We start from the raw sequence: 13,207 nt of genomic DNA on the forward strand, positions 1-13,207 counted from the left end.
CTCATTCAGGCATACGCACAGACATACACACAAAAATATACACGTGCGCGCGCGCACACACACACACACACACACACAGACAGAGATGTACACGCACAAACTCACAGACATACACATCAAAGATACACACAGACATAAACATACATACACACACAGACACATAACTACACAAAAATAAAACACAAATATCATCGGTGGAGGGAACAAATTTTGTTGGAAGGATACAGTCCTGTATTACCAGTCTGAAATGGTTGGCGCTTCCTTTTATCAACAATGCTTCAATGTTATTTGCGCAGTGATGATCAGTGTTTAGTTTACTAGTTGCTTGGTTGGACCAAAGGCCTTTCTTTTGCTGTGGGCTTTGGTATTCTTCCTTTCAACAATTCTGGATATAGTTCTTCTGTGATCTTTCAACAGAGAGTTAGAGAAAACCATTTTCAGGGCAAGGGAAAAGAGAGAGACAGACAGAGACAGCAACAGAGACATAGAGAAGAGAGACAGAGAGAGAGATGTTGGTTCTGATCGCTTCTGGAGCTTCTGTCTTCTTCTACTTCATTCCTCCTCACAGAGTCTGTGTTAAACTGCAACCTGACCAATCAGAGGCTTGTTCCTATGCTGACCTCTCCAGACATCATAACAAAGGTGCCAATTTAAAATTGTTCTGTGGGAGGGTCACTGGATGCAAAATGTTAAATCTGATTTCTCTTCACAGGTGCTGCAAACCTGCTGAGTTTTTCCAGCAATTTCTGTTTTTGGCACCAATTTAAAAAGCCAATCAAAAGGCTGTCTCTGGGCAGAATTGCCCTGATCACACACAGGAGGTGTTGCTTTCTCTGGGCACAGTGTCCCCAAAGTGAACTTTGTGGCAACAGTTAGCTCCACTTGTTTTCCAAAACCTACAAAGAACTGTTTGTACATTCTCCCCTTTTTAGAGCAATGCCCATTTAATCTCATTTTCAGTCTAAAGTCTAAAAAAGTATATGTTCTCTCACGACAGACTGAACGCAATTGGCAAAAATAACAACAGTGACCCGAGGAGAAACTTTCTCATGCAGCGAGTGTCTGGAATGCAGATTGTGGAGGAGCCAGGTTCAATTGAGACTTTCATGAGAGGGTTGGATCTGAAAAGTAATGTGCAGGGTTAAAGGGAGAGCGAGTCGCTCCTTTAGAGAGCTAGCACTGACACAGTAGGCTGAATAGCCTCCTGGTATGCTGTAATCGTTTGGAGGTTCTGTGTCTAATGAAACTATCAGTATGCTGGGATTTATTAATTGTATTAGAGGAAGGACAGTATGTTCAAGCTGTATGAATCACTGGTACAGTTTCAGCTGTGTTCGGTTCTTGGCACCCGAAGAAAGATATGAAGACTTTGGGGGTGGCAGTGAGAGTTCACAAGAATGGTTCCAGGAATGAGGAATTTCAGTTACGAAGATACATTGGAGAAGCTGGGACTGTTTTCCTTGAAGAAAAGAAAGCTGAGAGTACTCAGGAACAGAAGAAGGCTATTCAGCACCTCAAGCCTGTTCAATGAAATCATGGCTGATCTGTGGCCTAACTCTGCATACCCATATGAATCATAGTAACTCCCTACAGTGTGGAAACAGGCCATTCAGCCTGACAGACTCTCTGAAGACTCACCCACCTACCCTTTCCCTGCATTCCCTATGGTTAACCCACCTGATCTACACACTAAGGGCAATCTCCCATAGCCAATCCACCCTAATCTGTACATCTTTGGACTGTGGGAGGAAACCTGAGCACCTGGAGGAAAAGCGCACAGACATGGGGAGAATGTGCAAACTCCACACAGACAGTTGCCAGAGGGTGGAATTGAACCTGCATCCCTGGTGCTATGAAGCAGCAGCACCACCTTGCCACCCCTTAACCCTTTAGCTTAACAAAAATTGATATATCTCAGATTTAAAATTGACATCTGACTCTACATCATTCACTGCCATTTGTAGAAGAGAGTTCCAAACATTTACTGCCCTTTGTGCAAAAATGCTTCCTGACATCTCTCCTGAATAGATTGGCCCTGACTCTAAAATCATGAGGTGTCTGTGCAGATTGTTCCCACTAGAGTAAAGGATTGAGAAGCAGCGATCACAGCAATAAGACAATTGGCAAGAGGTTACAACGATGGCAAGGGGAGAGACATTTTCATGCTGCAAGTGATTCATTCGGTTGTGGAATTCACTGCCTGAGATTGAGTGGAGCCACATTCCAATCGAGGCTTTCGAGATAGAGTTGACTATTCGAAAAGGAAAATATAATTGCAGGGCTTTTGGGAAAAGGAAGCAAATTGGCACTTGGTGAATTGCTCCTGCCGAGTGCCAGCACAAGAATGATGGGCCGAATCAGCTATTTCTATGGCTTAACTTTTGCATGGGCATGTCAGCTGCCTATGCTCTAATGGAGATCACCACCTTCACTTGTTGGATGGTGTTATACACCATGTCACCTTAGGGCCTCAGTGTATCATAAACACATCAACATTCGACAGGTACACAACACACTTCTGCCATGTTTCCCTGAACATTTAACAGGCACATTTTTAACCTATTATCACTAGACCATTAATCGAGAGACCCAGGTTCCAAGGCAGATGGTAGAATTTGAAATTGAATTCAATAAAAATCTGGAACTAAGAGTCTAATGATGACCATGAGATCATTGGCAATCACTGGGGGAAAAAACCCATCTGGTTCAGTAGTGTCCTTCGGGAAGGAAACTGCCATCCTTACCTGGTCTGTCCTGCATGTGATTCCAGACCCACAGCAACGTGGTTGACTCTTAACTGCCCTCTGGGTAATTAGGGATGGGGGATAAGTGTTGGTCTAACCAATGGCTCCCACATTCTATGAATGAATTAGAAAGAGCTTGTCTCTTTAAGGCATATTTAGACTTTTAAAGGTATGCTGACAATGGGTTATAACACAACTGTTTTCTTAAATTCTTTCATGGGATGTTGGCAAGATCATCATTTGTTGCCTATCCCTAAATCAGCTATTTCTGAGGGCATTTAGGAATCAACTGCATCATTGTGGGTCCAAGTCACATGTAGGTCAGACCAAGCAATGATGGCAGATCTTAGTGAACCAGATGGGTTTTTACAAAACTTCATGTTCGTTGTTTCAATTGCCATGACTAGCTTGAAATTTCACATTTGTTAATTAAATATAAAGGCCATTAGCTCCCGGACTGGGATTTGAACTCATATCCTCAGAGAATAAGAGGAGCCCCTGGTTCCTTACACTAACACCACTGTCTCCTTTGACAATGTTTCAGAAGCTGGAATATCTGGGTGCTGACCTATTTTCCAGTGCCGTTAGTTGCTGTTCTGACAAGAAAGCAGGAATGAGTTGGAAGAATTTTGACGAATATTTGCTCATTAAGCCACAATGTGGAAGGATTATGGAGGGATATAATAGATGGATTGTAAAGCCTGCAAATCCAAGATCCAAATTGAGCCTTCAGTCGCAAAATAAGCCAGGACTGGGTATTATCCAGTACAAACTTTCACCAACAGTCTATTTTACATCTTGATCTGATTTTGAAAATAATTAAGGTTCTTTTTGTTGGATTAAATACGAAAAGCGGTTCCATAAAAATGGTTCTTACATTGTGCCCTTCATCCCACATTTCCGACCACGGAATCCATTTCATGTTCAATTGCACAAATCCAGTGGGTTTCATTCCATATGGAATTTCCAGTTAGCTCTGTGCCTTCCTAACTCAATACAAGATAGTTCATTGGTGACAATCACTGATTCTGGTCTGGTTGGACCTTCAGACATGAAGAAATTGAGTAAATTGAGTATCATGGAAGATTTATATTTTTTTTAAAGTAAAGATTATATAAAATTATGAGTGGCATGGACAGGATGGATAGTCAGAGTCTTTTTTTTCCCCAGGAAGGAAATGTCAAATACTAGGGGACATTGGTTTTAAGTGACGGGGAGGGGTGTGGGGGGAAAGTTTAAAGGAGATGTACTCCTGCTCCTATTTCTTACATTCTTACACAAAATTATGACATGAGAGAAAACCTTTACGTACAGCAAGTCTTTAGGGTCTGGAACACAAACAGTGTGGTGGAGACAATTTGAATCAAGGTTATCAACAGGGAATTGAGTTAAGATTTGAAGGTGAAGAATGTGAGCAGGAGAAGGCAGGATAATGTTAAGGGATGAGACCTTCATCTCGCGAGCTGATATAGACACGATAAACTGATCAGCTTTCTTCTGCACGGTAGCAATTCTAAGAGTGTGAGAATGTCTGTGTGTGTAAACATGTACGGAATTCAGCGATTCAGAGAAAATTGGTCTGACCCCATCAATAAATACCATTCCAACCATGCCCTTATGCATGGTGCACATTGTCATTAAATAAAGTAATAGCTGTGCTTTGAACTGTCAGGTCGGGGAGAAGTTTAAACAATTGGCACTTTATAGTTCATGCAGCTACCTTGCTTTCCAGGGTGTTATTTATTTACAGCGCTACTGCAGAAATGAGAAAATAATTAATTCCATACGTTCAATCTTGCAAAGCTGATTGTAGTGATTTTGAAAGGAGTAGGCAGGGAAGGTTAGTGGGATCTGCACCGAGACTCTCTGTGTTTGTTTTTGCTGTGGGCTAGCAGACTGTAGTCACCTGCACATAATACGTCCCATTGAAAGTCCACAATCTGCAAATGACCTTCCACATTCCTTCACTCAGTCGCCTAAAAGTCCAATTTCTGTGTTTTTTTTTTGAAACGAGCTATCTAGGGGTTTCAAACCTACCCCCCTTTCCCCTGCCCAGCGAGGCCTGGTGTCAAGTTGTTCATAGCTGTGGAAATGTTTTTATTTCAAGGAATGTGGTTTTTGAATAGACATGAGTTTGAGACTGTGCCGGGGTTTCTGCTCTTCATTAAAGCTGCCTCGGACACAGCGATTCGCAGAAACAAGCTCCCTTTTGTTAATCTATCTATATTGAATTAACCCATTACAGCTTAGGCAGGAGGTATCCATTCATTTTTTGTTTCCCTTTTGCAGACGGAGTAAGGTTTAACTAACGCCCCCCCTCCCTCCACTGTTTAAACACTGATCCTCAATGAGGCACACACTCCAACCCCACTGAAATGGGTATTCTTTACCTCAGGGCCAGGCAGTGGAGCGGATAAAGAAAGGAATCTGCTTAAGACTAGCAGAGGGTTATGGAGGGATCCCAGCACCTGAACAGTTTGGCTGTAGGCACACCTTTGCTTTAGCTTATTCTCTCTTCAGCCAGAGGATGGGGAACCTGTGGAAGTCTTAGCTGCAAAAGGCCTGTGGAAGCCAAGTCATTGAGAGATAAGCAAGTTCTTGATTGTTAAGGGGATCAAAGGATACAGGGAGAAAGCAGGAGGATGGGGTTGAGAAACATATCAGCCATGATTGAATGGTGGATGGGCCGAATGGCCTAATTCTGCTCCTATATTTTATGTTCTTATTTTTTCATGAGATGTGGGTATATGCATTTATTGCCCATTCCCTAATTGGCCTTGAACTGAGTGGCTGTCAGCAGTTAGTCACGTTCCAGAAATTAGAGCCAGGAAACCTGATCCGACTCCGAGAATTCAAAACGGAGGCTCTGGTATGTTCACTTTCAATTATAACTGGGTTCTTCACTCTGGGGCTGGAGTCACATGTAGACCAAGTTAGGGAACGATGGTAGGATGCGAGTGAACCAGATGGGTTCATCCAACAGCTGCTTCCCTGTTGCCATTGCACCAGGGTTTTTAATTCCAGATTTATTCTTTGAACTGTTGATTTCATACCCAAAGTAGTTCCTTGCCTCAGTGTCTGTCAGGTATTCCAGCAGCAAACACTGTTAACCACCCCCACCTCAGCCCTTATCTCCAGAAATCTCCTGATTCAGACACCACAGAAGGCATTTCCTGGCCCCCTTTAGCCTTCCTAATTCCTGAGTTCTTTCCTGCTAACTCTGCAATCTTTGAAAGCTCTGTCTGTCTTCAGTTTCCTAAACCTTACATATGCCTCCTTTCTCATTTTGACTAAGCTGTCAATTTCTCTTGTCATCCAGCATGGCTGAATTTTGCTACCCTTAGCCTTCATTTTCACAGGAACCTGCTGGTCCTGATCTCTAATCAACTGGCCTTTAAAAGATCCCCTTCCCCATGCCAGATGAGGATTTACCCTCAAACAGCTGGCCCCAATCTACGCTCTGAAGTTCCTGCCTAATATGGAGGTAGCTAGCCTTTCCCCCAGTTTGGTACTTTCACCGGAAGGCTATTCTTATCCTTCCGTAAGTAACTCAAAATTTACAGAATTATGGTCAATGTTTCCACTGAATCATCGATCACCAGGCCGGGCTCATTCCCCAATACCAGGTCGAACATGGCTTCTTCCTTAGTTACACATTGTTTCATTAAACCATCTTGGACACACATTACAAGCTCACCTCCATCCAAACCCCTGGTAGTAAGCAAGTCCCAGTCATTATACAGGAACTTCCCTGATGGTAATCCATGAGCCAGGTGGGTTTTGCAACATTCAGAATGGTTATCATCAGACAAGCTTTTGGTTTTAGATCTTTGACTTCAAATTTCAGCATCTGCCTTGGTGGGATTTGAACCCATGTCCTCAAAATATTCAGATGAGCTTCTGCATTACTTGTCTTATGATGCTATCACTATGCCACCATTTTCCTTACATGTCACACAATTCAAGTACCCAACCAATTGCCTTCACACCCACAGCTGAGGCTTATCCCTTTGTCATGACACTCTAAATTACCTCTGGACGTAGCAAACTTTTAAGTAGAACATGTGTGTTTTTTAAAGAAATTGTGTTTGGATTACAATTAGTCCTGAGATGAAACATAGAATGCCACACCTGAAGTGTGTAAAAGGAACCTCAAACAGCAAAGCTTCGAAGGGACAGATGCCATTCAGAAAACTGCACTGTAATTGTCTGTGGCTATAAAGATAATAAGGGGTAGTTTACCCCCTTTTTAACAGGAAACTATCTCCTGTGGTTTGTGTCCCAGACTGTCAGCTGAAAGATAAGCAGTTTGGGGCAATAGATATGTTTGTGTTTTATTATTCCAAGAATGGGCACAACAAAGGAGGTTAAAAACTAACTGAAACCCCTGGTCTCTGTGAGCAGGAGTGTTGGTGTGTTAGCTTGGAGTTCAAATTCCACTGTGTTAACATGTGCTGTGAAGGGATACAACTGGGAACACCATCAGACAGCCTGCATGTGCCGATAGAACAGAAATAATATCTCATTCCAAACTTCAGAATTCCTCCACTCGCAAGTTCTTTCTATCCTGGCTGCGCGGTGGCTCAGTGGTAAGCTCTGCTGCCTCAAAACACTGGGGACTTGGGTTCGATTCCATCCACGTGTGACTGTCTACATGGAGTTTGCATGTTCTTCCCTGTGGCTGCGTGGCTTTCCTGTAGATGTTCCAGCTTCCTCCCACAGATGTGCAGGTTAGGGTGGATCAGCCATGATAAATTGCCGATAGTATCCAGGGATGTGCAGGCTAGGTGGATTAGCCATGGGAAAGGCAGGGATACAGGGGTTAGGTAGGGGACTGTGTCTGGGTAGAATGGTATTCCGCGGGCCGGTGTGGACTCGATGGGCCGAATGGCCTGCATCCACACTGTAGGAATTCTATGATCACTTTCAGACCATCCTGGAAATAAAACCCAACTCTTCCACCGTGGTTTTTGTTGCCCCTGATGGTTGTGATCCCTTTGACTCACCATCTCGATTTTTATTGACTAACGCCTCTGTTACATACCTTGGAATTTTCTGTCTCCATGTTAAGGGCACCATCTGAATGCAAGGGTTTGTTGTTGATGTCGAGCCCAGCCCAGAGGAACACAAAACAGCTACAAAAATGCTTCCCCTCATATGGCCTTTGATTGAATTGAAATGGTTCGTCAGACAACATCTGAAAGAGAGAAAAAAGAATCAACAGACCATCAAGAACGCAACGAGTGTGTGGGCTGTGATGCACACAGGATAAACTATCTCTGTACAACCAGCCACAAATAGGAGGACATTAGCAGCAAAGCCAGTTTCACAATCGTAAAACAAAATGCGGGTTAATACATGTGAAATGAGATAAAGAAATTTCACGCAAACGTGTTCAAACATTAATATCACACAGTTTATTTTCACAGCATTTGCATTCCTACAAGTAGCCCATGGAAAGGAAAGATTGATGTAACGACCTCAGGATGTCCCAGGATGCTTTACAACAATAACATGTATTTGTGTAGCAGCTCTTGGCCAACAAACATCCCAAGGTGCTTCAGAAGAAAACAAAACGGTAACAAAATTGACTACAGCTGTTGCGCAGTTTCTCACACTGCAACCCGTCCCTACCCCCTCACCTAAGGAAGGATCTATTTGCCAGAGAAAGAGTGCAGTAGAAGTTCATTAGACTGGTTCCTGGGATGGTCGGATTGTCCTATGAGGAGAGACTGAGGAGAATGGGCCTGAATTCTCTGGAGTTTACAGAAATGGCCAATGTCTTTTCCACAGGGTTGAGGAGTCCAAACTAGAGGTATAGATTTAAGGTGAGAGGTTAAAGATTTTAAAGGGACCTAAGGGACAACTTTTTCATGCAGAGGGTGGTGCGTGTATGGAATGAGCTGCCAGAGGAGGTAGAAGGGGCTGGTATGATTACAACATTTAAAAGGCATCTGGATGGGTATATGAATAAGAAGGGTTTAGAGGGATATGGGCCAAATGTTGGCAAATAGGACTTGATTAATTTGGGATATCTAGTTGGCATGGAGGAGTTGGACCAATATGTCTGTTTCTGTGCTGTGCATCTCTATGACTCTGTGAATAAGAGGTAAATTAATCAAAACTTGCAGGAATCTTCCAGGCAGAGACACAGTAGATGTAGAGAGGGAGTTTCCCCAGGTAGCAGGGGGGTGAGATACCAGGTGACACAATCTCAGAATAAAAGGCAGGCTGAAATAACTCCACAGGGATTGGCATCCCATCACTGAGTCACCCTTTATTTACACGCAGAGAGTCCTTGACACAGATCCAGCTTCCTCAGACCCAGCTCTCAGAGTGAGCAGAACCTCTGACGTTCCTGTTCTGATCTGTCAGGTGCACTTACAACACTTAAAAGATATTTGGACAGGCACATGAATAGGCAAGTGGGACTAGTTCAGGTTAGGAAACCCGGCTGACGCAAATGAGTTGGACCGAAGGGTTTGTTTCCCTGCTGCACGACTATATATGACTATGACTCTATGATCTAGAATGGTAGAACAGACTTGAGGGGCTGAATGGCCTACTCTTGCCCCGATGTTCCTAAACTATGACAGCAAGACACATCAGGAGAGGTTGGGGAAGGTGACTAAAAGCTGAAGGTCAAAGAGGTAAGTTTTATGGAGTGCCTTTGAGGAGAAAAATGAGGCACAGAGTTGTTGGTAGAAGGGGTTTGTGGGTAGTCTATGAGCTTGGGGCCTAGTGAACAAATGATGAAGACATACCAATTTGGGGATTCACAGTAGACCTGATTTAGTGCATCTCAGACATCTTAGTGAGGCTGAAGGAGATAACAGAGATAAGATTTACAAACAGGGAAGTACTTTTGAACTGTAGCCAAAGCTGGAATGTGGAAAATGCAACGACCAACACACGCACAGCCAGCTCCCACAAACAGCATTGTGATGATGTCCAGATTTTTGTATTGATGATTGAAATATAAATATTAGACACTGAGGACAACATCCCTGGGTCTGCTTTAAAATAGTCTCATGCGATCTCTTACAGCCATTGGTAGACAGGAACTTGCTCTAACATTTAATCCTAATAAGGCCACTCTAGCACTGCGACAAACAAAAACAGATATCGCTGTGGAAACTCGGCGGGTCTAGCAGCATCCTTTGACAGAGAAACAGAGTTAAATGTTTCAAGTCTGGTGACCCTTCTTCAGGTTCAGTTTTAGTTCCCAAGTAGCCACAATGGGGATTGAGCCCAGCACTTTGCTAAATCAGTGTTGAGGACTCAGCCAATTGAGCTCGGCACTGAAGCTGGGGCAAAGGAATAAAACCTGACAAACCAGCCTTAGATCCAAATATTCCTACACTGTCATTGGGCAGCTGAGGTTGAGGGTGTCTCTCTCTCTGGTTCAGACTGTGGACAATTCCTCTCCTATTGAAAGTTGTAGACAGCCATCTGGCACTTCAGAAAGAGGCTTTGAATTTTGGAGGATAAAAAGACTAACTTTGCATTTATATATCTCCTCTCTCAAACTTAGGATGTATAAAGTATCCTAACAATGAAGAGCGTATTTTTTGAAGTGTAGTCACTGTTGTCATTTTGAAAATTGAGCAGTCAATTTGAACACAAGGCCATAAGATATCGGAGCAGAATTAGGCCATTTGGTCAATTGAGCCTGCTCTGTCATTTGATCGTGGCTGATATGTTTCTCAACCCCATTTTCCTGCCTTCTTCCTGTAACCATTGATCCCCTCACCTTCAAGAACTAATCTATTTTTGTCTGTGACCAATGACTTGGTCTCCACAGCCCTCTGCAGCAATGTGTTCCACAGGATCACTACCCTCTGAGAAAAGAAATTACTCCTCATCTCTGCCTTGAATCCTTTAATCTTTACTCCAGAGGTCTGTTGAAGGCGTGCCATCGAGGGGGCTGAGACAGATGGATTTTTAATGAGTCAGGGAATCAGGTGTTGTGGGGAAAAGGCAGGAGAGTGGAGTCGAAGATTATCAGATCAGCCATGATCTCAGTAAATTGTGGAGCAGACCCGATGGGCTGAATGGCCTACTTTTGCTTTTGCATCGTGTGGTCTTAAAATTTTTCGCAATTTGTTGGTTGTTTGCTGAAATCTTCGCGCATATTGGAGCTGTTACTTCCAAGCTGTGTAAGACAGTGTGGAACAGAAACGACATTGGCCAGCACACTGTGTATAACTGCTTTTCACATCATGGCAGTGGGATCAGTTACAGATACCTGAATAGAATAGAATATCCTTTACTGTCACTTGTACTCCAGTACAGAAGTACAGGAGTAGTCAAAAGTTTTTTTACAACGGTTGCCTTTTCAGCCTAGAAACACATTTGATTGACTGAGTTCCTTGCGAGGTGTCTTTGTCTGAGTTAGGCATGCCTGTAAGCTGTCACATCGGTTGACCCTTGACCCTTAAACTGTCCCCTGGAATGGCCTGGCGAGCCACATCGTCCCGCTAAACAGTGACTGAACAGTATCTGAACCTGATAGGCTGCGGCAATTCAAGATGGCAGCCTTACCACCAGCTTGCCAAAGGGACAATTAGAGATGGGCAACAGATGTTGGTTGAGTCAATGATGCTCGCTTTCCATGAAAGAATTACAAAAAAAAAGCATTGATTACAACCAGCTCGTTGTGATCATGGAGACTTCTGGTGGGATGTTAATCCCAGCCCAGCCAGATTCCTCTGGGGCATGAGAAACAATAAAAGTACACCTTCACCTCTCTCATCTACTCTCAATTCAGTTCAAGTTTAGAACACATATGAATCCTCATGGGGACATCTATATCAACGTGTATAAATCCTGTTGCAGGGCGGAGCAAGACCACTCAAGCGCCAGAGCAACAAAGAAAATTGGCAACCAAAATTAACAAATTGGATACGAGTCATTGAAGCCTTGCTCATTCTAAAGGAGAGCGTGGTCTAGGCAGAGATTATTCCAGTGTTCAACGTCCTCAAGAGAACAGAATATATCAGAGTTGGCAAAAAGATGTCACCAGAGGTCATGGGCCTGCGATTAGAAGAGCAACACAAGGAGACAGATTAGATTGTAACTACCAAACACTGAGTGTGATAAACACAAGGAACAGATTATTCAGAGAGGCAGAGAGTCGGGGACTTTTACAAGCAAACAGGAGATAATTTTGAGGCTGAGTTGTTTGTAAACTGGTGACCTTTTTGGACAAAGAACCAAAGAACTGAGGATGTTGGAAATTGGAAACAAAATCAGAAATTGCTGACGAAATTCAATAAGTCTAGCAGCAAAGAAAACAGCGTTAACATTTCGGGTCCAGAACTTTTCGGTCCTGCATTTTCTGATGTTCCTCAGAGAGGTATTCCTTCAGAACTACTAGATATGAGGCAATCAGGCAATTTTCCAATCTCCTACCCCTTTAACCAACAGCTTAATGCAAGTGTCAGCAGTGATTGGGAGGCATCACCATTAGCCTTTATGATGTCCTTGTCTGACAGTCTGACATGCATGCTCTCCATCAGGTGTGGAGTGGGACACAGCAGAGGGCCTGGGTACCAATGGGAACAAGACCCCTGACAGAATTTCCCCAGTCAACCCTGGAAACTGAGACCGATTGTAATAAGCCTGATTAATGTGGCTCAGAGGTTAACATTCTAACTTCTGAGATTGCAGGTTTAGGAAGGGCAGCATTGAGTACGCAGCCCTGTGTTGGCAGTACAGTTTTGATGCAGCACTCTGAGAGATCAAAGTCAGAAGTTATATGACACCACATTATAGCCCAACAGATTCATTTAAAATCACAAGTTTTCGGAGCAGTGCCCCAAAAGCTTGTGATTTTAAATAAACCTGTTGGACTATAAACTAGAGATAGTAGGAACTGCAGATGCTGGAGAATCCAAGACAACAAGGTGCAGGGCTGGATGAACACAGCAGGCCAAGCAGCATCATAGGAGCAGAGAGGCTGACGTTTCAGGCCTAGACCCTTCATGTGGCTTCTGACTTTGTCCACCCCAGTCTAACACCACATCATGGTCAGATCAATGTAAAGGTGGTCTGCAATGGGCTAGTATTGTAATCATTGCACTTAGAGGGCTTAAATTGACTCAACATGGGCTGAAAACCCAACCTGATCTGCAACCTGTTGGCCTCCTATTGAAAGAGTTGACTACCATTGAGTAGCACATTGTCTCATTCCAACATTCAGGACTTTGTCCTGGAGAGCGCACTAGTGATCGGGGATGGTCGCCTCAATGGGGGAAGGCCACTGTCTAAGGTCCACCAGTCATTGTATGTCAAAGGGATAGGGTTCGGTGAAAAACCTGTAAGGTTCCACATAGGAAACATTGTAAATATTGACTACAATTTTTAATGTGGTAATTTACATACAGCTACAGGAAACTAAGCTTTGAATTTTGGAACGGAAACAAATTTGCTGGAAAACCTCAGCAGGTCTGGCAGCATCT

The 13,207-nt window shown here is 43.5% G+C and overlaps 1 protein-coding gene across 1 annotated transcript in view; it reads right to left on the minus strand.

Annotated features, from left to right (window-relative positions):
- Positions 1 to 13,207, minus strand: part of ndst1b (N-deacetylase/N-sulfotransferase (heparan glucosaminyl) 1b) — a 331,224-nt gene that overhangs the window by 297,592 nt on the left and 20,425 nt on the right. Inside the window, exon 5 of the mRNA XM_048603490.1 lies at positions 7,789 to 7,941. The gene's annotated coding sequence lies outside the window, so the exon portion shown is untranslated. The remainder of the gene's footprint in view (positions 1 to 7,788; positions 7,942 to 13,207) is intronic.

This window comes from Rhincodon typus, chromosome 12, assembly GCF_021869965.1.
Source record: "Rhincodon typus isolate 14 chromosome 12, sRhiTyp1.1, whole genome shotgun sequence".
Lineage (NCBI taxonomy): Eukaryota > Metazoa > Chordata > Chondrichthyes > Orectolobiformes > Rhincodontidae > Rhincodon > Rhincodon typus.